Source organism: Girardinichthys multiradiatus, chromosome 24, assembly GCF_021462225.1.
Source record: "Girardinichthys multiradiatus isolate DD_20200921_A chromosome 24, DD_fGirMul_XY1, whole genome shotgun sequence".
Classification (NCBI taxonomy): domain Eukaryota; kingdom Metazoa; phylum Chordata; class Actinopteri; order Cyprinodontiformes; family Goodeidae; genus Girardinichthys; species Girardinichthys multiradiatus.
This window is the reverse complement of record NC_061816.1, coordinates 14,094,799-14,121,427: the sequence shown is the minus strand read 5'-3', so window position 1 is coordinate 14,121,427 and position 26,629 is coordinate 14,094,799. Positions and strand designations below refer to the sequence as shown.

At 38.7% G+C, this 26,629-nt stretch overlaps 1 long non-coding RNA gene across 2 annotated transcripts in view; it reads right to left on the bottom strand.

The window, feature by feature from the left end:
- LOC124861860 overlaps positions 1–26,629 on the bottom strand; it is a 69,873-nt gene that overhangs the window by 17,248 nt on the left and 25,996 nt on the right. The window contains exons 2-4 of one of the 2 annotated variants that reach the window (XR_007036773.1): positions 17,492–17,559; positions 14,516–14,550; positions 14,232–14,418 (exon numbers count right to left, since the gene is read on the bottom strand). This is a non-coding gene — a long non-coding RNA (uncharacterized LOC124861860). The remainder of the gene's footprint in view (positions 1–14,231; positions 14,419–14,515; positions 14,551–17,491; positions 17,560–26,629) is intronic. The other variant, XR_007036774.1, reaches the window with a different exon arrangement.

Sequence of the window (26,629 nt, the reverse complement as noted above, 5' to 3'; positions counted from 1 at the left end):
GCAGAAAATTTGCCTGTTTCGTTGTATTCTGCTGCATGGCCAGATGTGTAAAATGTTACTAAGGTGATGTGACACTTGAGGCTGCACCCTGGACCACTGTGGACTGCAAATCCACCCACTCCAAAGTAAGCCGTAAGAAGCAGGGTTGCAAAGGTCTGCGGGGCAGCTCTCCTTGGTCCTCTGAGGCAATGGTACAGCCATTCAGGAAGGTTTATTCCTTTTTGGAGGGCTGACAGAGGCTATGCTCATATATAGATATGATACATTTTAGTCACTGTAAGTTGAGACAGGAAGAGAGCATGTTGAAGATAAAGTGATCTCTGAAGAACATCAGAAGTTAAAAATGGAAGTCTCTTGTTAGAGTTGTAAGTCTTTTGACCAAAGAAAGGAAAAATCACTCCTTCTATAAGTTTGGTCACCAAAATACCTGTAATGTCTTGTTTAGCCTTTAATCACTTTTTTTTCTGATCCAAATACCTTGCTGTTGCATCTCAGTAAATAAGAATGTCATTAAAGTTCATTTATTTTAGTAATTCAATAACGAAGTGAATCTCATTTATTGTATAGATTAATTGCATTGGGAATGACACATTTTAATGGTTTATTTATGTAAATTGTGATTATTTCTTACAATTAATAAAAACGCAAAGTTGTTTCTCAAATTTCTACATTACATAAAACAAATAAAACAAGATTTTTTTATGCAAAACGTTATGTCCTACACAATCTGGATGAAGACTACTGAGGTGAGCATTGTCCAGAAGATGGTCATTGACACCCCTCACAAGCAGTTTTAGCCTCAAGAGATCTGGCTATTTGTAAAATGCCTTACCCAAGCATAGAAAAAGCTGCACAAACAGGAGGGATATCCTCAACTTGTCCTTCCAAGAGTTTGGGGAAGTTTCCCGAGGCGTGGACTGCAGCCTCAAAGCTACAACACGCAGACATTGCCAAGCCATGTGCTACAGCTGTCGCATTCCTAATGTTCTTTTCACATAAAAGTACACCATGCATTTAATTTGGAAATAAAGATCCCAATGTCTGAAAATAGAGTGGGGATGCACAGAGTCCAAGTTGCTTGAGGTCTAGTATGAAGGCTCTGTGTTAAGCTGTGGCACCTTCCTGGAGGGGGGCATTGGCTGAGCTTCTGCTGCCAACAACCTAATGTTCTCCTTCTATGGATAATACATTTGGCTGTGCCTTTTGGTGCAGACAACTTGTGTTGTGAATTGGCGCTATTTAAACAAACTGAATTCAATTCAATACACTGACCTTGCACAGCCGGTAATGATGAGCGCAGACATGTCATCTCATTTCTGGATATGTTATACCTGGCACCTGTCGACACTGCCAAAAGTGCCAATGCTAACTTTAATGACCGTTGTTTCACAGTGTTTGATGGGCCAGCAAACTGGCCTGTCCAAGAGTCAAGAGATAGATGAGAAACACCAGAGCCATTAATTCAGACAAGCTGAAGGCCACCATTCAAACAACTTGGACTTCCTTAACACCTCAGCAGAGCCACAGGCCGATCGCTGCCATACCTTATTAACATAGTCATTCACGCCAAGAAAGCATGTATTGAGTACAGTCTCTGTACAGCACATGGATATCATTTTTAGTTGGCCAGGATTTGTATATTGAAAATACACTAATATTCAAAAAAACTAGACCTTTGGGGTTTTATTAGCTGTAAGACGTAATCATCTATATATATATATATATATATATATATATACATATATATATATATATATAAACAATCTCAGTCTGTGTCAATAATATTTAAATGTATTAGAACTTTGTATGTCTACAGTCCTGGATACAGAAGAACCATTTGTTTCCCACAACTGGTTCATGAATCCCAATACTTAATGACTGCAAGGCAAAGTGTTTTTTTAACTGGCTGGTGCTTCACTTTTTTATGTAATTTAAGCAGGGCAGGATGAATGGAAACCAACTTTAGGCCTATAACTAAGAATATTATTTCTAAGAGGTCTAAGATGTCTTTTCACATGAATGTTGTTTAGTGGTCTGCCAATATGCACAATTATTAATCAAGTGACCATGGTAGGTGATCACCGAAATGCCGAACATAAAACTGAAGGGACCATTTCTCCTCCAGAAGTTCAACTACCTGGAGAGCCCAGAAGTACCTTGAATATTCTGGTACACAGTGAAAGGCTTATGACTGTTATTGAACGGAAGCGATGTCCCAGTTTTTATGTCAGAAACATTTACTTGGTTTATTAACATTTTTGAATTAACTGAGAGTTATCCTGTTGTGCAAGAAGAAATTAAATCCTCAAAAATACAACTTGTAATTATTGTGCTGGCTGCATCAACATTTAAATGTGTCAGTCTGAGAGGTTTTGTAGGCTATTGAGAGCAACAGAAACAGAACCTTTTAGCCAGTGTGAAAACGTGTCACCTAAAAGAGGTGCTGCAGTTCATGAAAATAACTCCTCCATAATAAATTGTCATGGAAGTAGATTGATTATGCTTCAGGTTTTTGTTGCAGCCAGCAGAACGTGGAACATTTCGCTGGTAGAAAGAAGAATGGCTTCAATTATACAGCAGCAAATTCTGAATCTGAACTTCTATACAAAACAAAAAACTAAACAGGGTAAAGCCTGAAAAGTGTGGCAGCTACCGCAAAATAAAGTTCTAAGTACACATCAAAATGTATGCATGACAAAATGTATGTTTTTAAAAAAAATCTTATTTTGGTTCTGAATGATTTAAGCAGTCAAAACTTTGGAATGTTTCTTTTGTACCAGAGATGCATTTATGTCAGTAGCCAATGGGGCGAAGCTACCATCTGCAGGATTATGACTGAAAGCCCCCGGCATTTCAAGAGCATTTCTGATTTTTGTGAACCTCTGACCTGCCAATTTTAAATTTTGTCAGATATGATTTTTCCACCAATAATGTAGGAAGTGGATGTGTTGCCACCCACACAACTAAACAGAACCCTTAACCCTGAAATGTAAAATCATGAAAAGCAACACTTTAAATAAAACAAGATACTAACTGTATAAATAGTATGACTCTCGTAGGATATAAAAATGACACAGCTTGATCTGCCTCTTCCCTTCTTGATTACATAAGACCTAGCATTAGCTTTGCTAAGCAGCAAGTTTACACCAAGTTATAAAAGCAACTCCTACGAGACCTTTTGTCAAAATAGGGAAAAAATTGAATTCATTGATATTTTTCTCCAAGGCAGGAAATGTAATGTGTGTGTTTTCTAGCATTTGTGAAGACCCATTTTTCTGAATTACTACGTTGTAAGGATGTATTGCTGACAAAGGTGCTGTAGTGGGGTTTGGTTTAGGACATAGGTGGGATTAAGGTTCCCTATGTAGTGGTAATTGTTGGTGAGGGTCAGAGTTAGGCCATAGAAATGAATTGGAAAATGAATGGAAGTCAATGCAAAGTCCTTGTAAAGACAGAAAGACATTGTATGTGTGTGTGTAATATATTTATAAATACATTATAACCAAAAAGCTTGGTTGTTTTTGAAAGACGTGCAAATCTTAAATCTACATTTAGATTTTATGCTTATTATGTCTTTTTGTTACACTTGGTATTTCCAGATGGCTCACAGTAGTTGCCCTGAGTAGTGGAACGTTCAACTCTACATAGTACTGCTTTGCTGTTTTTAAGCATGATCCTCGCTATGAATTAAGTATTAATGTGACAACACCATTACATGTTCAACATTCGTATTATAAAAACAGCTGCAGCTTTTAATGATTTTGCAAATGTCTGACTAAAAGAAAGCCACAACACTGAGTGAAAGATCAAGAAAAGCAATGATCTTATGTGACATGTGGTTATAAAGTGTTATAGTCAGCAAGCTTTTTACACAGCATTTGCTGTATCATTCATCCTCCCTGGCTTGATTTTCCTTACTAGCTGTTTCATTGTTCTCAGGGACTTAGAACATTATCATTATGTCTCTGTGCTGTTCTCCTCAAGGCTACACAAAGCCTTTTTTTACTTCTGCCAGCTTATTCACTATTCCTTAGCCTTTGTTAATTAAAATGCTGAATGGCACACTTCATGTTGGAAACACAAAAGTTTGTTGTTTGACCTTTTCTTTTTACCTACATGTGGCGCTAGCGGAGTATTGGTGCTTTGATGAATGGATGATGTACTAGCCAAGCTGACAGGCCTTTTTGGAAAAAAATAATGAGAACACGGCAAGCAAGAAAGAGGAAAAGTGGCAACTTCGGTTTTTCTTCCATTTTTTATGTTTTTTTTTTTTTTTTTCCTTAATCATAATGTTGGCTCGGTAGCTTGTGACTGGTTAATGGTTGTAATGTCCTTATTTATCATGTGGACACTTAAAAGACTAAATGATAGAAGGTACAGCACAGTAAAAAAATCAAAAAAAAAAAAGAAGAAAACTGAATGGGAGGACATGGTTATTGCTTGGCAGAGCACACTCAGCAATAACTACCATGTATGTCATTTCTGGTTCCTTCATAAGCACAAATAATTGTACTAATTCTTAAAATTAAATGTGTAAAAGGCGACAGAAAATTTGTGTTTCGGAAATCAGTGGTTTTCAAAATGTCATTTATGGTCCTCAGAAAATAAACAGTTTCTCTTACAATTAGTTCCAAAGAGTTAAATGCCAAAAAACATGCAGCTACAGAGCTGGAGTTTCAATTAATCTCTGACTGATTGTTGGATTAAACGGCTCCTTCTGTCTGTCTTTCTAGCCTTCCTATCCTTCACTATGTCAGAGCACACTTCCAAAATGAGAAGCTAAAATGGATAAAATCTATTATCTGGTGCAAATTAGTCAAGCCTTCTTGACTGTCTCATGAGTCATTACGGCAAAGGTGAAAATGATTCTCCAGTAGATTAACACATCTTCCTGAAATGTAATAAATGATCCTTAACCTAAATGATGACCACATGCGTTGCAGATGAAGACTTTTTTTGAAGGCCCAATGGAAATGTGTGGTAAGTACCAGCTCATGGCACTGATGTACAATATTGAATGAAGCATGGATTATACTCTAATTAGACAGCTCTCTAATGCATGCTCCTGGAGACTACTTGATGTTTTATGGGTACAGTTTCCATCTGGCTAAATGGACCATTCCACCCTTTGGGTTAAATTGGGATTTTTACTATGAAGTAATGGTATGGTTTCAGGGTTGCCATGGGTGCGAATACATGTACGCATTAGCTACAATAACATGGAAAATATCCCTATAGTGCAAGCAAGAAGGAGTCACATCTTGTTATGAATTCATCATTTTTAAAATAGCCCCACCTACCAAAAGAGCCTACATGTTCAGTTTTGTCACACCACTAATTGGGCCAACTTGAACAACAACAAAAATCTCAAAGCATTCAAAATATACTTTTATATTAAGGCAATTTGTTTCCCTGGTCCAATTCCAATTGATTGGTGGGGTTGTGTGGATTTGGAGTGCCTTGTGTTGTCAAATGGTCAAAGGTATTTAGTTAGTTACACACTGTTTATAAATGCTGATCAAGAGTAACTTTATGACCAGCTGCCTAATAGTGTGCTGGTCCGCCTTTTGCTTCTAGGGCCTAGTGGTCTCCAAAAGGCCCTAGAAGGCATGTGGCTCAGTTGCATTATGATTTGCGGAGTTTGGAGGCCCAGTGAACACCTCCAACTCGTTGTTGTGCTCCTCAAACCTTTCTTGAACCATTTTTTGCTTCAGCAGCATGTATTGTCCTCCACAGCCACCAGGAAATACCATTTTAATTCAACTGTATGAATGGTCTGTGACAATACTTCGGTGGTACATTTCAAAGTAACAGTGACATGAAGAGCAAGAACCAAGGTTTCCCAGCAAAACAATGCACTGCTTCCACTGGCTTACCATCTATCCATGGTCTACTCTAATGCTGGGTGTTCCCCTGGTAAGCGATGTGCACCCACTCGGTCATTCATGTTGCTGTGTGATCAATTTCCGATGCTCTTGTGCCCATTGTTTTTCAGGGGTAAGCAACACCCTGACTGGTCTGCCGCTATGCAGGCCAGTTTTCACTCCCCAGCCTTGGCCACCAATGACTTCATTGCTGGTCCACCGTTGTTTCTTTCCTGGACCACTTTTAATAAATACTGATCACTAGAGGCTAGGATCACCCACCAGGAGCTGCAGTTTTCAAGATGCAGTCATCTATCAGTAGGTGACTGTTTACAAACTAATGGAAATCCTTTTTGTTGGGACATTTTTCTTGCTCAACACATCAATTTTGAAGACAAAATGTTTGCTTGAAACATTTCCCAACCTCTAACAGGTGCAATGATGAAAAGATACATTATTTACTTCACTTGTCAGTGACCCTGATGTTATGACTGAGGTGTATAGGCCATTGTTGAACTACACAACAGTGAAGAAGTGAAACCAGGGCTGACATATAGCATTTGTTCTACCCACCACTGTGCATTTATCTTGCATTTCTGTGGTTTATGAAGCTACGCAACTTCAGTAAATAATGTTCCAGCAGGCTTTCCTAACTATCTAACACAATGGCACAATCTTCAGGTAAACCAGGCTGTCAATAATTCTTGGGACATGTCACAAACAAAATTCAGAGAATGAGCATTAAAGGTCATAGACATAATATACACTGCTTAAAAAACACTTTGAAAACACATATGATGTTAATTTGAAAAAAAAAAAAATCATGCTGATATCTATACTGCTGTGTGAAAATGATCAATCCACAGAGGGCTTCATCCAAAGTCACCAAGAAATTTAAACAAACAAAACTGATGAAAGGCTACTCCAATTTGCAAAGTTGTCACTGCAACAACTCAAAAATGGTACTCAGTAATTGGTATGTCCTCCACATGCTTGAATGCATGCCTGACAAAGTCTCAGTATGCTCTTTATGGAGTAAAAGATGGTGTCCTGGGGTATCTCCTCCCAGATCCTGACCAGGGCATCACTGAGCTCCTGGACACTCTGAGGTGCAACCCGGTGACGTTGGATGGACCTAAACATAATGTTCCAGATTTAGGTCAGGGGAGCATAGAGGCCAGTCTATGGTATCAATTTCTTCATCCTCCAGGAACTGCCTGCAAACTCCTTGCCATATGAGGCCGGACATTATCATGCACCAGGAGGATCCCAAGACCCACTGCACCAGTGAAGGTCTAGTGATGGGTCTAGGATTTTATCCTATTACCTAATGGCAGTCAGGGTGCCATAGTTGATCTTGTACAGGTCTGTGTGTCCCTCCATGGATATACCTCCCCAGACCCACGCTGATCCACCATCAAACCAATCAATTATCTTCTCTGGCAGATGGTAGTCGAACTCCACAGCACTGGGCAGTAAGCAAGGGCCAACTAGAGGACATTGGGTCCTCAGGCCACCTTCACGAAGTTCGTTTCTAATGGTTTAGTCTCAGAAATTCATGCCAGTAGCCCTCTGGAGGTCACTTTGTAAGGCTCTGCCAGTACCCTTCCTGTTTCTCCATGCACAGAGGAGCAGATACCTGCTGATGGGTTTAGGACTTCTGATTGCCCTGTCCAGCTCTCTTACAATGTCTCCTGGAATCTCCTCCATGTACTTGAAACTGTGCTGGGAGACACCTCAAACCTTCGGCACATATTGATGTGCCATCCTGCTGGAGTTGGGACTGCCTGTGCAACCTCTGTAGGGTGCAGGTTTTGCCTCAATGTTACCAGCTGTGACAGTGACCCTGGTCAAATGCAAAACTATTGAAAAGCAGTCAAAAAACTGAGGGAAAAATGTCTATGGCCTCCACTTGCAAAACCAGTCCTGTTTTTGTGGTTGTCTCAATGATCCCCCTTTAGTGCACCTGTTAGTTGTATTAACACTAAATGACACTGATTAACAACCCCCTCTATTACTTAACCAACCAGATAAATATTCTAGACATCTTAGTGACTTGATATTATACTCTGATTAAAAAGTGTTCCTTTAATTCTTTTGTCCAGTGTATGTAGTACATATGAACCACTGATACAAGGGGTCGTGGGAAACCAAGTCATCCCTTTCTCTGGCAACATTCTAACACATTGGAACATGTAGTCCCTCCAGCAATTGTTGGGGGTCAATCCCAGAATCAGAATATCCTTCATTTTCATTCTCACAGGACAACAAAATTGAGAAAAAAGCAATCTGGTCTGTGCATGAGTAAGAAACAATTTATGCAAAATAGAAAAATATAAGCAGTTGTTAAAAAAATAATGTAAAAACACATGTACACACATTCATATTGATTGCACATTCCCATTATTGCTTCTTCCTTTGTGGCTTTATTGAGTTTAGCTATTGCTGTTATATAGAAACTGTTTTTGAATCTGTTTATCCTTGCTTGATCTGTATTGTCTGCCTGACGTTAACAGTTCAAATGCACTGTGACCCGGGTGAGAAGGGTCCTTAATGATATTATGGGCTTTTTGGAGACAACGGGAAGTTCTTCAAGTGTGGGGAAAGGGTAGCCAATGATCTTTTGGGCCATGTTAATGAGCTACTGCAGCACCTTTCTTTGAGCCACTGTACAGCTGATGTTCCACACAAAGATGCAGTAGTTCAGTATGCTATCAATAATGTGCAACAGCAGTCTGTGTGTGATATTATTTCATCTAAGCACCCTCAAGTAGTACAGTCTTTGTTGGGCCTTTCTCAGCAGTTCACAGGTGATCACGCTCCAGGTCAGGTCCTCCTTGATGTGGACTCCCAGGAAGCGGAGGTCTGCCACCCTCTCCACACGGTCTCTGCTTATGATCAGTGGTGAACAGGAAGCTGTGTATCCACATGCAGGGGGAATGTGGCAGTCAAATGTTTCTCAGTCTGTTCACCAGTTTGTGGTCGATGATGTTGAATGCCGAACTATAGTTCGCAACCGTACATAGACTTTTAGATGGAACAGTGCAGCATGGGGGACTGTGGCTGCTGCATTGTCAGTGGATCTATTAGCCCAGTAGGCAAAATGGTAGCAGTTGAATTTTTTGGGTAGGTGTGATGTGAGCCATTATCAGAAGTTGAAAGCATTTTATGACCACTGATGTCACATCAACTGGCCGGTAGTCTTTAAGGTTCGAAATGTGGGGTAATCCCAGTGGGGAGAAAGCCTCCAAAGGTCGGCAGACCTCAACTAATTGCTTATTAATGCAGAGGAGCAGTGATTCTACATCAAAACCTTCTTAACTTATCTCTAAGGCTAAGACCCACTCTATTTATTCATCCAGATGTCCATCTAGATATCACTGGTGAACAAGACACTTGTAGACATTTTTTCTTAGGCAAGCAACATAGCACTGACTGTGCCACTACACCAGTAGTGCTCAAGTTTTTCAGGTGTTTCTATGCATTTCTGTAGTTGTTTGGGAAGAAGTGTAGTGGTCAGCAGTAAATTCAGGTCAAGTGTGTGTGTGGCGCATGCTTTCCCTAAGGGGAACAATGTACAAACCCTTAGTCAGAACTGCACACATAAAAGCAAACTAAATTTTGTTGCGCATTACTTGCGTGGGTGTGTTACCGCGCTTACTGGTGAAAGTTGAATTATTTTCTTCCATTTGTTTATATAAACAAATATGAACAGTGGAAACCAGTGTTGGTAATTGGGACACTGTGTTGGTAATCAGATTCTATCCCATATCAAAAAGGACTTGAGTGCAACAGAACTGGAGGGGTCACATAAGGTTCCTGTCTGATCAGTGTGCCCCACTGGTTGTTCTTCCGTAGGCCGTTTCCCGACCGCATCATCAATTGCCTGAGATCTAAAGGAATCACGTACTGCTATTTTTCTTCAATCAATACACTAACTTTCTGGAGACACACAATTGTTTCTGCACAGTCTGCTCTCAGTAACAGGTAATTGCCTGTTTTGGATTTTCTGCATCAGCTGAAAGCGCTGACATAAAAGACGTGGACGGCTTAAGCAGCAACAGCCATTAGCTCTTCTATCTGTGTGAATTTGCCAAAAAAACAGTGTTATTTCCTTCAGGCAGCATTGGATGTGCTAATTGGTTTAACAAGTTTGCAGGTCATTGTAAAAATGTATTTGAAAAAGATAATCTCTTGACTTTCTCTGTTTTAAAGATTATCCTTTTATTGATCACATTTTTATTGCAATGTTAAATTTTGTATTTAGAACAGGTTATAACAAAAATATTTCTTCTTCCTCCTTCCAGTAATATCCAAACACCACAGTGCTTGCATCCTGTCTGCAGGTGAATGTATTAGAAACCAATAGATTCATTTGAAATCTCCATTACAGGGGAGGCAGCTTTGCAGTTGTTGCAGTATCAATCATGTTGTTGTCTGCTCCTGAGATTGTGCTTTTAAAGACCATCAGCTTTCCCAGGGGGCGGAATGAAGCTGTTTTTGACTTTGCCTCTTCACAGGCCATCCTCGGATTTTGAAATATCGTTTGTTTGTACAAGGAAGTGGAAGAGCAGCGAGAAGACAAAGTAGAGAGTACTGCTCAACTTGGTGGGAGTTGTGTGGTATTGATTTGCCATTATGATCCAGGTTGACCCTGATGCTGCACATGGAGTATATCTACGCCACCCAAAATGAGTCACTTTGAACCCAATCAGTAATAATCAAGATTATTTTGTTGAAATTGCTTTCAGGATTTTATAGTCTGATTTTTGTGTGCATTTGTTTATTTACAAATTGAAATTATTGACTGGGTTAAATGCAGTTGTAGTACTGATTGCTTAAAATTTTAGGCCTACAAAACAAAAATAATGCTAAAATTCAACTCTTAAATCTTTGTCATCAGGGTAGTGGCAAGTTGTCAATGTCAAAATGATTAATTAAAAAAACAACATTTTGAAATTGATTAGAAGAAAAACTAAATATGTTCAACTCATAAATGCCTCTGAATTGAGAATAGTTAATTTAGTGAATGAATAGTATTCATTAAACATTGTAAATTTCTAGTTCCAAGAGCAAGCAGTTAGGAGTTTGGATGAAAGACCAATGGATAATAGTTGCACTAAAACATAAGACTTATTGTAAAAGACAGACACATTCACATCATTCATTGGCTTGTATCACCAACTAAAGTAGGAAACAAATGGAGAAGGAGGAACTCTTAATGCTCTTAATGTTGCAGATTTTAGGATTTATTAGAGAGCAAGAGGGTCTTTAATTTGAAATTCAGATGTGCAGGCCTTTAGTGTGAAACTTGCAAGTTGTCTCTGGGTACTCCCAGTTATGTCCCATAGTCTAAAATGTGTAATTTTGGTACGAAGGCCAACATTGGTTTAGGAGGGGGCGCTTTGTTCATAGCTTGTAGTGATAAGTGTCTTTGTGTTGGACCTGTGGTGGACTGAGAGCTGTCTGTTGTGCACCTAGCCTGTTGCTTGTTGACTAAAACAAGCGCCAAATCTGGTTCATAAGCTTGGGTGGATGGCGAAGGGTTGCCTTTGTCTTTACACCAACCCAAACTGCATACAGTAAATAGAAGGCAACCAAACTTGTTTTCTTGTTTCTTGAAAACAATTCATAGCACTGGCAGCACTTCTTTCATTCTGGGCTAAGATTGTACAGGGACCTGTTGAGTTTTTTTGGGTGGGTAGTGTGGAGTGATTGTTTCAGCTACTTCTGTGAGGATCTTTGGGCATTAGGTAGCCATGCTGCCACAAGCGGTTTTGCTACCAAACGACTTTAGACTCTACCTAATGAAATCCTAAAAATCAGTTGGACTTGACATGGACTTTGACACCAATGATTTGTGAATTCACTTTGACTCAAAAATACTTTATCTTACACCAAACACAAAAATAGTTATAAAGGAAAAGCGCTGGGTACGAAAGGTCTGAACCGTATTTTATACCGTATTTCCTCCTCTTGTTACTACAAGCACACTGCATCTATCATGCAGTTGACCTCCTTTTCATCTGCATCCTGCGATGACGAGTCCTCTCATCCTATGCTATCAAAGAAGTGTAATAAGCAAGTGTTTGACTGATTCGTAATTGCAAACTTGGAGACAGTGACTTAAGTGCTGCCAGTGGCTGTATCAAGATAGTGTATGGGATGCCAGAGCTGCCATAAATATGTGGCACTTGTGTTGGGTGATGGATTCAGTGCAAAATGCTCTGAGTACAACCGTGATGTCTTCCCTAAAGTTATGTTTTTTTCTGAAAAAAAAGAATAAATTATAAAACACAGCAAAAATTATAAAATTTTATATCCCCTTCATGTCATGTGACCTTTCTCTTTAATGCAACCTTTGTCACAAATGCAATTCTTGCAGTGCTTGAGTGTTATAGTTTAAGTTTAGATCTTGTATTTATTCCTTCAGATTTGTAAGTTGGAACGATGCAAGTTGTCTGTTTTAAGTGAAATACATTGTTTTACTGTCACTTATACATGTGTCTGTCAGTTAAAATTAGAATAATTTCCAGCCAGTTCTTAATGTTAGCTTAAGCAAGTTTTTTTGCTTACTAATTTAATCATGGAGCCTGGAAAAGCACAGGTAGGTTCTAACTCCAATATAAACTGGTAAAAGACAGATTGTTACAGATTGTTGTTTAAATCAGATGGTTAGCATTGCAGTCCAACATTGCAAAAATAATTCTAGTTCAGATGGTTGCAATAGTTTGCAAAACAAAAATAAACTAGGAATGTTACATGGTAACATTAACAGAAACCCTTGTTCAAATTTAATAATACAATAATAATCACATTTCCTTTGATTATTATTTGTGCATTGTATGTCTCTGTCCCCACAAGTTTGTCTGTCAAGAAACTGGAATACATATGATCAATAGAAAATGAGATTTTGAACAGAGATGTCAGGCTTCAAAAAGTGGCACTGCTAAGGTGTAAAGGAAGCCCAGGTTGCTTTGATCGCGGCCTTCAGGTCATCTACATTGTTTGGTCTGGTGTCTCATCTTCCTTTTGACAATACTCCATAGGTTCTCTATGGGGGTCAGGTCAGTTTGCTGATCAGTCAAGCACAGTAACACAAAAGTCATTGAACCAGCTTTCAGTACAATTGGCAGTGTGGTCAAGTGACCAGTTCACAGTTTTTCCTTCTATTCAACTTTTTATGAATATGCCTGGATAGAGCACCATGTGAGAAACCAGCTTGTTAAGCAATGAGCCTTTGTAGCTTACCCTCCTTGTGGAGGGTTTTAGTGATTGTCTTCTGGACATTTGTCAAGTCAGCAGCTTTCGCCATTGTGTAGCTCACCGACCTAGACTGAGAGACCAGTTAGAGGCTTGGGAAACCTTTTGTAGGTTTTTTGAGAGAATTTGCAGATTAGTGTGTTGACACCAAGACCTTCCAATATTTAACTGTATCACAATATTCTTTTATATTTTCTGAGGCACTGAGTTTTGGGTTTTCTTGATCTGTAAGCCATTATCATCAAAATTACAAGAAATAAAGGCTGGAGATGAAATAAATTGTTCACTCTGTGTAATAAATCTATATATGAGTTTCACTTTCTAAAATGAGTGACTAAAAATGTTGAACTTTTACACTAATTTCTTTAGAAGTACATGTATAAAATGGGTAGCACACAAATGTTTGCAAGAATGTCAGAATACCTTTCCCACACTTTGCAAAGATCATCCACTGTGGATGGATTTTAACACTGTGGTAGGCTCCTAGTCTTGTGGAAATCATGAGATTCATTCCTTGGGAAGATCTGGTGCTTGTATGCATCTCTAAAAAAGTCACAACGTCTTAACTGCCTTTGCTTGTTATTGATATAAAGTGCACAAAAAAGCATCCCAGACCCACAATACAAAAGGATTTGTCTTTTGTGGATTAACTTATGATAGAGTATACCTTATTCTATTACAGAGGAAACATTCAGTTTTACTATTTGTCTGGCAAATAGAATTTATTTAAAATTATCATAATGGAATTGTAATCTAATTTGATTAACTATAATGTTGTGTGGGAATGAAACACCCTAGACATAACAGAAATTCATGCGTAAGCACATACATTTTACGCTGCAAGAACATTCACTAATTGTAGACATTCTGTAACACTGTTTTTAGGAGGCAACCAGATCTTGGTCAGCTTCTTATGTGTGCTAAGATTTGTCTTTCTGTGCCGCCTTATGTTTTCACTGTTTGTGTTCCCAGTATGTAAACTGGTTCATAACAGGCCCAAAAGCTACAATTTCTCACTATCATACATTGTGAATCATGATGACTGAAGGCGTTAACAGTAAGAGAGAAAAGGAAACTCATGAAGGAGCACTGCTGTGTACTCACATGTATCATTCTCAATCTGTATACTGGCTATGCCTGCTTCATCTTCTGTCTTTTTATCCTTGTTGTTCTTTCCCCTGGGAGGCTGTTTGGGTTTTCATGTTGCTCCCCCGTACCCCCCTTCTCTCTTTTTTATGTAGGACACTGCTGCCTGGTTGATGCTTGAGCTACAAAGGAGGGGGTGCTTCTTCTGTTTTTAGAGGAACAGGGACAAGATTCAAAGCCCTGACAATCAGATGCTGAGGAGTAGAACAACAACAACTATTTTGGGTACAAGAGCGTCTCACCAAACAGCGATTTCAGTGAAGATGGTACAAAGCCTCTGCTTATAGCACGTTATAAGAAAGAGTTGGAGGAGATAAAAAGTAGCGGGTTAGCCTGCAGGCGTTCCAATCAAGACGAACACAGCAGAAGTGATGTATTGTTAATATCAATAAAACAGAAACATTATCATGGAAGGTAAATGACTAAAGCGTTGTGCCAGGAGCAAGAATAAACTGTTAAAATGTCTTCATTATGATTTTGGTTTGGTGGTGATGTGAAAAGAAGCTGCTTCAAAGTGGTAGCACAAACAAGCTAGATATTAGCAACTTTTTCAGCAAGCATTAAGAACAATTTCAGCCAAGCTTGCAGAAAATGTGAGCATTTTAAGGAATTGGTCACCAATTTGCTGTTTTTTTTCAAGAAACAAATGTGTTATATCACACAGCAAGATGTGACTCCCTCCTTTACCTTAGATTTGTTAGCTTTTTTTAAAACTTAGAAATTTATATTTCTAAAACTTAAAACTAATTTGTCTCTATTTTGTTGCGCAAGTTCACCCTACACAAGAATTAGGTAAACTGAATTATTTCATGTCCCTCGTTCAACACTTAAAAAGTCTTAGCTAAAAAGATCAAAGCATCTAAAGGTTTTTTAATGTTGCATATGGGCTGCATCATTATGTAGCATTTGTAATGTACTCTTTGTACAGTTAAATGTTTCATTGACTCCCTTCTACTCCCTACAATAGTTTACATTGTACCATGCCTGAATTGTTGATAAACCTTTTCTCATATTGTGTCAAAGATGGCAACTCGAGTCAGTCTCAAATTGGAGATTTCAAACTTGACTTAGACTTGTGCCCTAAAGATTTGAGACTTGACTTGGACTCCTGGTCTGAGTCGAGTCTTGGGTAACAATTTTTATCATATGAAATGAACAGTAGAAGAAAGCCACTGTGTGAGCAACCGACTACATGTTTTACTGCAAAAAATAATTAGTCTGATCATTAGCCAGTGACGTTGGATAATAATGGGCTTTTTTCAAAAACAAACTGGTTATGTTAGCTGTAGCTTAACAACTTCACATCTCTGACATTCTCTCGTTAAGCTAGCAGTGACATTACGAGGACATTTTTGTATGCAAAAATTAAAATAAAAGAACCTGTTCCACACATATCAGAAAAGAGTATCCCGTCGCTTTCATTCAATTTTCTTAAACTCATTTACCAACTACACATTGTTTCGTTCATTCTGTTGTAACTCATCCTTAAAGTTGAACATCTTTAGTAGATAGAAAACAAACTAGATTGAGAATAAAGATTTTAAATGGGAATTCAGAAAATGTTTTATCAATATTATGAAAATGTCTCCAGCTCGGAGTGAGAAGAAAAACCTCCAAACCTTAATTAGTGCAATATATAGTAAAGGAGTAAACTATCTTAAGACAGGGATACACAGGTGTTAACTTGGTCATTACAAAACAAAAACACACTTTGTTTATTCAGAAATTTAACATTAATGGGTTTTCATTGCTTTCTTATTTTTCTTGGACCATAAATGCTTATTTATATTTCTAATGGGATAAATATTGCATTTGATCAACTTTCAAAATAATGTAAATGGGCCTTTAGCAGATTTTTGGATGTTAAATAATTAAAAGATAACTGTTAAAAAATATGGAGGACCGATCCTGACAAAATTAAAAATAAAAGCTGAAATATATATATTTTCTTTTTCCTTTTCCTTACACATGCATTTTCATCAAGAAATGTATATATATTATCTTTTTCCTTTTCCTTAGACCTGCGTTTTCATCAAGAAATGTAAATATATATTTTTTCCTTTTCTGTACACATGCCTTTGTTCTTTTGACATTTCCTCATCTCTCTTTTTCCTTTAACGTATGCATTTCTGCTTCATTATGCAAATGAGGAGGGCTGCCTTCTTCTCTCCAGCTCCTCTACTATTGGTCAATAAACAGGAAGGAGGAGGATCCATGTGCAGGCCGAGGGTGTGTCCCAATTCAGGGGCTGGATTCTTCCAAGTCCGTACTTGTGGGCCGATTACGTCACAGCGCGGCACGGAAGGTCTGTCAAATGCTGCCGACAAATGTGTCCTTCTTTTGCCCGATTTGAAGGATGACTTGTGAGTATCCTTTGTGGTCCATCTTTTCCCATGATTCATTGCGGGTTGAAGCGGTTTGGTCAAACAGGGGCAGCCATGGCGGACCATTGTGGCAAAAGCTGTGAGTAAACTGTGAAAAATTACACTTTCTGTGACACAAATGAACTTTTACAATGTTTTTAGTGCGGGAATATAACTGTGTAGACGTGAAATATCTGCTTGATTTATTAAGACATTGCTTAATTTCAAACGTGTTCGGAGATTTCCGCTCCCACCGTATTAACACCCGGCTTGCCTCGCCAGTCCTACCGGCGGTGGGGCGAGTTAGCCCGGTAGAGACCTGACCGGAAAATAAAGACAACTCTTTGAATGAGAAGGTGTGTCCAAACTTTCTGTACTGTGTGTACTGTGTAATATGAGAAGTGGTCTGTGGTCCCCACCTGCAGAACCACTCCTTTATTGAGTGTGTCTTGCTAATCGCCGATCTCTACTGGGCTAGCTCACCCCACTGCCGGTAGGGCTGGCGAGGCAAGCCGGGAGTTAAAGCATGTCTAAGGAAAAAGAAAATATATGTACATTTCTTGATGAAAACGCATGTGTAAGGAAAAGGAAAAAGAAAATATATATATTTCAGCTTTTATTTTTAATCTTGTCAGGATCGGTACTCCATAAATAAATACAAATAAATTCAACAATTATAAAGTTATTTGGTATTTCGGGCTTCAGGACAAACGGTACAGGTTTGGAATCCTAACTTACTGCATATTTTGGGTTAGATGTGCACTAGATGTTGTGAATTTGATTAGAAAATGTTTAATTCAGTCTTTAGGGACCCCACCCAACAGAACTCAACCATTTTCATCCATTAGCACTCACCTCCATTGTTTCCTAGTGTCTGGAGAAACTGAACGCCATCCTACCAGTCGTCACCCTACAGCAGGACTCTGTTAGCATATAAAGATGAAAGCAGGATGAGGGATGCAGTGGCATGTTTAATCAATATGCTCCTTCAATATCTGGACATTCCCTGAACACTTTGCTAGGGTAAACTTCATAAGGCTCAGTTCAGTTTTTAATACATTTCAAGAACATCTGGTAATCAGTAAACTTCAGTTTCCATGTCTCATTTTCTCTTGTGTACTTCATCCACAACATTCTCAGCAACAGACCTCAGGCTGTCAGATTCGACTATTCCACATCTCCTTTCATCATTCTCGATACAGGTGCACCACAAAGCTACCTTCTGAGTCCCTTCCTGTATACTCTCTATAAAAAGGACTGCCTTAGCCCATCTCCCATCACCAGGTACTTCGATCATTTAGAAGGCACTGCCATGGTTGCACCGCTCTCAGACCTAGACTCAGTCACAGCTTACAGAGACTCCGTTTCCCACTTTGCTCGGTGGTGCAAAAACAACCATCTTTTCCTCAATGTCACTAAAACCAAAGAACTCATTTTTGATAATGGCAAAAACATCATCCTACATGAACCCATACACAATGACAGTCAGCCAAATTAGATTGTGGATTGCTTTAGCTACCTTGGACCTAAAATTGAACAACTGAACTTTAATCATCACACAATGGACATCTTTAAACGCTGTCAGCAGAAAGCCCATGTCATCTGCAAGCTCAGATCTCTGTCCATCAATTCCACCCCTCCTGCTTCTTCTGTACCGAAGCATTATAAAGTCCATCCTGCTCTATTGTGCTATTTAACAATGTTAAATAGCAAGCTGTTTAATGTTTAACAATGTTAACAATTTATTTTTAATTGTTAGCGATGTTAATAAATTTTTTTTTTTTTTTTAATTGCTGTTCAAAAACAATCTGTCTTCCTTCTCCTAGTCTGCTGATCCTCTGTAACACTGCCATCACCCACAAAGCCCTGTTGATCATTCACTACTGTCATCATTCTCTACAATGCTCCCCTTCGGTCGTTGACACAGGCAGATGCTATTTAAAACATCTCCGGTTGGAAAAACACTTGTCCTCTCTGCCATCACAGCTCTTAATAACGTAAGCAGGTGTTAATAACAACATCTTGAAACTTATCATAGCAACTAACCATCTACCAGTGTTTTGTTAAAAAAAAAAAAAAAAAAAAAAACAACAATTTGTGCACATCTCTGCGTTGTGTGCATGCATTAGCCATTAAATGGTCCCTGAGGGGAAATGTTGTGAGTTTTCTTTGTTAAATAGGTAAAGATTTTTCTAAAAATCTTTAATTTTACAACAAGACTTTTAACTTTTCAGTGGGTAGTTTAATGTCACCAGGGTGAATTTCAAAAACTACAGGTTAGAGGTTATTAAAATGAACAGTGATCTGTATGAATGAATTAGTGGCTTGACAGGCAATAAATTCAATATAAAATGTCAGGTGGGTGAGTGCTAAGCTCTTCAGCAGCCTGCAATTGGGTAGTAAGTAATTGCAGGGGAAACTTCAAAAGAAATATTAAAATGCTGACCACTCACTTGTGTGGAGGTGACACTGGTTAAATACAAAGTAGTGCTTCTTAAGAATCTAGTGGAATTTATGTGGGATCTGGTTTTGCCATGTGTTATATTTAATGGTGTTTAATAAACTCTTATATAGTGTCTGGTAGAAGGTATGTAGAATAAATACATAAACGCCTTCCCAAAAGCATGCAATTATATTAGCATTAGGCCTGCAAAATCCTCACCATAGCTCTCTACTGTTGCTATATCACCAGAAACTCAAAACCCCTCTGAGTACTGCTGAAAAGAAGGATGTGGGACGTAAACCTCTTATGGTTGGAGACCAAGATGCAAACTAATTCAAGACATCCTTGCATTAGTTTGGTGTGGAGTGGTTTATATAGAGTTAATCTGCTTATTTTCTGTTGAGGCCCTTAAAAGCAATAAGAACACAAATGCCCATGCTCTTCTAGATGAAACTGGTGATCGCCTTTGACTGAAGTATTCTTCGTCTGACTGCATGTATCTGAGATTTCGTCCCACAAATACAGATACAGTGCTGTAAGAAAGCATTTTCCCACTTAGATATTTTCTGCTTTTGTTGTGTTGTAACACTTATAGGTTTCATCAAAAATTATAATAACAAAGATTAAATGAGAACCAAATGCAGTTTTTAAATTATAGTTTCTTATGTTAAGGGAGAGAAAGCTGTCCAAGCCAACCTGGCCCTGTCTGAGAAAGTACTTGCCTTAAACCTTATTGTGCCACAGTTGGCAGCAATGACTGTCATCAAGCGTTGCAATAACTGGCAATAAGTCTTTTGCATAACTTTGGAGGAATTTTCACCCACTCTTCTTTCCAGAATTGTTTTATTTAACCAGACATCCTGGTTACGGTCACCGCGCAGCATTTAATTCATATTTAAATCCAACATTTTGACTAGACCACTCCAAAACCATTTGTTTTTGTTTATTTTCGCTATTCCTGAGATGGATGTGCTGGTGTACTGTGGATCGATGCCCTACTGTGGTAAGCCAGGTGCACTTGGGCTTCAGGTCATCACAACTTGAAGTTAGAAACTCATAGATGTATATTTTCCTTCTAATGTTCCCATCAGCAAACAAAATGTATTGTTAGATCAATTATGGCTAGTTGCCTATGTCCTGAGGCAGCAAAGCATTTGTAATGCTGATCAGAAATATTTGTGACAAAAAAGCACAACCAGAATAAATCTGTGAAAGGCAAACACAGCACTGCTCTTCTGCACACTTAGAGATCATGTGTCTGCTTTATTGTGTACAATAGGACTGTTTACCCTGTGTTTGTGCAGGCCTGTGAAAACATTTAAGTACAAATTATTTTTTTTGGCAGTACTTTCTCGACTTTGTTTGGATTGCAAGTTATAAGTGAAGGTAGAAATTGGACATAATTTGTGTCAAGCCCTTTCCCACGCTTGAATTCAGCATATAGTCTATTTTAATAAGATTTTTGTTGATTAACAAGAACTGTTTTACACTTCCTGATAAATTAGTACGCAATCTCTGACTCACATTGGAAAGAGAGGGTAGAATCAGGCCACTTTCTGGTGGTACGACCACCACATCTGTGCAAAAGATTACTGGTTTTTGGTATTCTGGGCCGTTTTTGGAATCCCCCGGTGCATTTCCTAGAAATATTCAGTCATTTCTCTTTTTGTAATACTGGGCTTTTATAAAGGTGGCTGACGTGTAGAAATATCAAAGGAAATGAGGATGAACACAATGCATTAGTGGCAGAATTTGAAAGTAAAGCCTGGATGATACCAACGGAGGGATAGTAATAAAGCAGAAGTAGGGAGATGAGGGTGAATGACAATAAAGAGGATAAGAGGATAAAGTTGTATCAGGCTGGGATTTAGGACAAAGGCAATAAATTTGCTATTATATGTCAAAAATAACCCCTCTGGTTTACTTTGTTACAAGGTTCTTTAAAAGTTCTGCATATTATGGAATTAAAGTCACTGATCAAATGTTTTTAATAAGAGGCTTATTTAGTTGTATCACAGCACTTCTGGGTTGTTAAGTTTAGTCATGGCCAGCTGGTAGATGCTAAACTACTTAGGGAATCAGCATCCACGACAATTGGAAGGAAACTGGATTTGCTTTTAAGATTTTAAGCCTTGCTTTCCCCCTGCTGCGCTTCCTCTCTGACAAAAAACATTGCCATCATCTTATGAAATATTCAGCTGGCATTAATGATGCACTTTATTTTGGGACCAAAATAGATGAATTACGTAAAAAATCAGCGCCTCTCGCAGATGGAATCAAACATTGCTTTTAACGATGTCTATCTCTAGCTCACAAACAATAATTAATACATGTAGAGAGTATAGAGGGCAGGAAGTGGTTTGAAGGCCAGGTCAAATATTATAATTAATGAGGAACGCTCATTTCTGTTTCTCTTTCTTGTCTTCTATCAGGTGTCCTTTTGTGTCCGCAGTACCGGTGCCAAGGAAACCCAATAACAAGATCTCTTTCGTGTGAATCATCTATGTTCATTAGTGCCAGCATTAAAGTCTAGGTCATCGTGTTTTAAACTCAAGTCTGAGATGGGAAAGGGAATCTCAAATCTCAAATACTCTTTCTACATTATCACAAAAAATAGCATAATATAGAGGGTTTCTTTGTAAAACTGTGAGGCAAGCACAGGAATAAGGACCCAATTCCTTATTCACAAGGGGCAATTAGATGTACAACACGATAAGGAAATGGCTTGTTGATGCATGCAGTTGGTGCTAGAGGTCATTTGCCTGGTTCCAAACAAAACATAACTTCTGATGAAAAGTGCCAAATTATGCATCACCACAAGACACCTTATTTGTTGTAAAGTTTTCTTTAGAGTCACGTCAGGTAATTCTTGGTGTGGTCTGTCTGTCATGACACTGACAGACAGTAATATCGGATGGGTTTTGGACCTGATTTTTGTCAGGTACTAAACGGTGGCAGGACAGGCTTTAAAAACTGATGATTTCAAGTAATTTTATATATTTTAGTCAGTATACAGTACTGTAAGAACATGTTTCTGACTCCAGTTAAATAAGATCCCCAGCAAAAGGCCAGCTATTTTCATTTGATATGGGACCACAGTATGTCATCTTATCTCCACAATTAGCGAAAACGTACCAGTGCAAAATAAAATAAAACGTGCTGGTTTTCTTTCAACGTTGAATTACCATGAAATGGTAATTTGTCGGTGTGAAATTAATGCAGAGCTGTACTGGACTCTTTGCAACAAACGGAGGAAGATGAAACAGTCTTGCAATTTGAGCCAATTACACTACCTTCATGGATCTATTGGTTGTACCAACTTACTTCTAACTCGGACCATTCCCTCGGGGACCTTAATTTGTCCATTGAGTGTAAATATTTTATCTAAATAGAAAAACATGCTGTACTTCATTAGACTGATGTATTATTTGGTACGTATTGATCTGATCCCAAGTATCAGTTGAGTCATTTTTACATGAACAGCATCAAACTCCTATTTTTTTTTTTTTTTTTTTTTTCACAGTGTGCAAATCTGTATTTAAGGCCGTGCACATTATTTTGCTAATCTGACAAATCTGGGTTTTCTACACTGATCTAAGTATTTTCTGGACCTGTATAATGATGGCCATTGTTAATGAAAGACTTTATTGGCTGCTGATTTTTTCTATAAGTATGTCATTTGACCTGCACTGCTCACACATCTGTACCTATGCGGATGTGCTACATTTTATCATCCGTGTGTCTGCAACGGTAGATAAAACTGCCCAGCCCCTCACCTGCCTTCTTTGCCGAGGTGATCGCATTTAGTCAAGCTGACCAGAGTTGTTGGAAAAGTCACTTCGTGTGAAAATAGACAAACCAAAGATATGCAAAAGGGGTGCAGAGAAGACATGGCAATATGTGCAAAAATTACCAACATGTTGCACCACAAGTACACAGACTGTTGGGTTGACACACACCTGTAGCACAGAGGAAAATGTAGTCTTTAAGTCTGTGGATTCAGAGGAGGAGGAGATGAGAGACTAAACTCAGCAGGGCCTGATTGAGGAGGAGGTCATGTTAGCTACTGACAGCCTGGTAAGATGTAGCCGAAAACATTAGAACTAGCAGAATTAATTAAGCATGAAAAACAAAAATTTTTGTCTCATAAGGAGAAACTTCACCGTTACAGTAGCAAAAACAAGCCATGTTCATGCTGTAAGAAGTTAGCATGTGTCACCATTCTGTACAATTTAATGCAGCTTTTGTGTCAGCATGTGTAAGTACAAAATAAGCTGTTATCTCTCTGTTCACCTAAAGCTTATTTAAACTATACGTTAACTGATGTCTTATTTATTTTCTTTGTCTGCCTTTCTCTGCATCTCTCAAGGCAAGTTTATTTGTATAACACATTTCAATGATAAGGCAATTAAAAATGCTATACATGAATAAAACATAGGAAGAGAAACAAGAAGATATAAAAAAGTACATTGCAGTGTCATATTAAAGGCAAGGAAAGAAAGTTGAACTACAGTCTAAAACTGGTGATGTTTCAGTGAACAGTTAAAGGCAACTTTAAACAAATGGGTTTTTAACCTTGATTTAAAGAGTTTCACCACTTTTACAGTCTTCTGGAAATTTTAGTTCAGTTTATTTATGTAGCGCCAAATCATAACATGTTGTCTTATTTACAAAGTCAATTCTATAGAATCAAAATAGACAGATATCAAGTCATTCAATCCACTTGTATTGAAGCAACTGATTGAGGTTTTTGGAGTTTTATCTGCACTTAATTAATAAGAACTGCCTTAAAATATTTTATGAGACAAATTATCATCAATTTTCTAATGCTAACATTAGCCTATCATTTTAGCAAACTGCTCCACATAAAAGCATAATCAGCAAGAACAAATAAATATATATACATCTTAGAAAGAACAAGTCAAAGCTTACACTTCTGCTGAAGCAAAACCAAGATATTACATGTGCCTTCTACAGGTCCTTCTCAAAATATTAGCATATTGTGATAAAGTTCATTATTTTCCATAATGTCATGATGAAAATTTAACATTCATATATTTTAGATTCATTGCACACTAACTGAAATATTTCAGGTCTTTTATTGTCTTAATACAGATGATTGTGGCATACAGCTCATGAAAACCCAAAATTCCTATCTCACAAAATTAGCATATCATTAAAAGGGTCTCTAAACGAGCTATGAACCTAATCATCTGAATCAACGAGTTAACTCTAAACACCTGCAAAAGATTCCTGAGGCCTTTAAAACTCCCAGCCTGGTTCATCACTCAAAACCCCAATCATGGGTAAGACTGCCGACCTGACTGCTGTCCAGAAGGCCACTATTGACACCCTCAAGCAAGAGGGTAAGACACAGAAAGAAATTTCTGAACGAATAGGCTGTTCCCAGAGTGCTGTATCAAGGCACCTCAGTGGGAAGTCTGTGGGAAGGAAAAAGTGTGGCAGAAAACGCTGCACAACGAGAAGAGGTGACCGGACCCTGAGGAAGATTGTGGAGAAGGGCCGATTCCAGACCTTGGGGGACCTGTGGAAGCAGTGGACTGAGTCTGGAGTAGAAACATCCAGAGCCACCGTGCACAGGCGTGTGCAGGAAATGGGCTACAGGTGCCGCATTCCCCAGGTCAAGCCAATTTTGAACCAGAAACAGCGGCAGAAGCGCCTGACCTGGGCTACAGAGAAGCAGCACTGGACTGTTGCTCAGTGGTCCAAAGTACTTTTTTCGGATGAAAGCAAATTCTGCATGTCATTCGAAAATCAAGGTGCCAGAGTCTGGAGGAAGACTGGGGAGAAGGAAATGCCAAAATGCCAGTAGTCCAGTGTCAAGTACCCACAGTCAGTGATGGTCTGGGGTGCCGTGTCAGCTGCTGGTGTTGGTCCTCTGTATTTTATCAAGGGCAGGGTCAATGCAGCTAGCTATCAGGAGATTTTGGAGCACTTCATGCTTCCATCTGCTGAAAAGCTTTATGGAGATGAAGATTTCATTTTTCAGCACGACCTGGCACCTGCTCACAGTGCCAAAACCACTGGTAAATGGTTTACTGACCATGGTATCACTGTGCTCAATTGGCCTGCCAACTCTCCTGACCTGAACCCCATAGAGAATCTGTGGGATATTGTGAAGAGAACGTTGAGAGACTCAAGACCCAACACTCTGGATGAGCTAAGGGCCGCTATCGAAGCATCCTGGGCCTCCATAAGACCTCAGCAGTGCCACAGGCTGATTGCCTCCATGCCACGCCGCATTGAAGCAGTCATTTCTGCCAAAGGATTCCCGACCAAGTATTGAGTGCATAACTGTACATGATTATTTGAAGGTTGACGTTTTTTGTATTAAAAACACTTTTATTTTATTGGTCGGATGAAATATGCTAATTTTGTGAGATAGGAATTTTGGGTTTTCAAGAGCTGTATGCTAAAATCATCCGTATTAAGACAATAAAAGACCTGAAATATTTCAGTTGGTGTGCAATGAATCTAAAATATATGAATGTTAAATTTCCATCATTACATTATGGAAAATAATGAACTTTATCACAATATGCTAATATTTTGAGAAGGACCTGTTTACTCCAAAAAAAACTTTTTCTGAATGCTGTTACCCTTTTAGTTTACTGCTTTCAAAGTGTTTTGATGGCATCAAATTGCTGTGTTATCTTGCTAGCAGACACAAAAAACTAACGTTTTGGTACATTTAGCTTTTTCTTCATTAGCCTCTAGCACTTATTTGTGCTCCTACTGTGCATTACTGTTGTTGTGACACTTATAAGCCTTAGGCATTTAAATTCAGATTTGCCTAAAAGAGAGAAAAAAGCCTAAAGTGATTCCCTCAAAATGCGGTTTTCATGGATCTCATAAAAGAAGGCTTAATTTTAATCACTCGCCTATTTCAAAGACGCATCAGGCTGAAACGATGTTCCAGGGTAATGTCGCACACTGACATATGGTGTCTGTCTGCAGGTACAGGATGTGGATCTGATAGCAGTAACCTTTCTTATTAGTATTATTCCAGTATTGTATCAAACTATCTGAAATTAAAATCAATTTTTGTTTGAATCCCAGTCTGTTGGCATGCAGTACCATCTACCACTCAGGGGACTGGCACTGTTATGAATTATTCCCTTCAGAAATCAGGAACCAGGCAGACTGAAGGATGCAGATTTGGGAATGATTTGATCCTGCGCTGGCATATGTAAGTATGTCATGTTATTTAAGGACAGGAATAAAGCAAAAACATGCTCTACTACAAGCTTGAGTTTCTCTGCCACTCGTATTCGGAGACAAGTGGAGTGCTGTTAACATTGCTATTCACTGGTGAAAAAACATACATAAAAAGCCTCTACTGATTGGAACTCTAGCACGGAGAAGGAACTGTGCTGTACGTACATGCACTGTGAAAATCAATTAAAGATTCGAGCATTGACTGCCCCCATGGACTCCATATCAAATGTGTCTGTGTCACTTCTTCTTGTTCTACTTTAATAGTTTACATCACTGTCTTCCCAGCTGTTTTTAGGTCATGCATAGGCAGA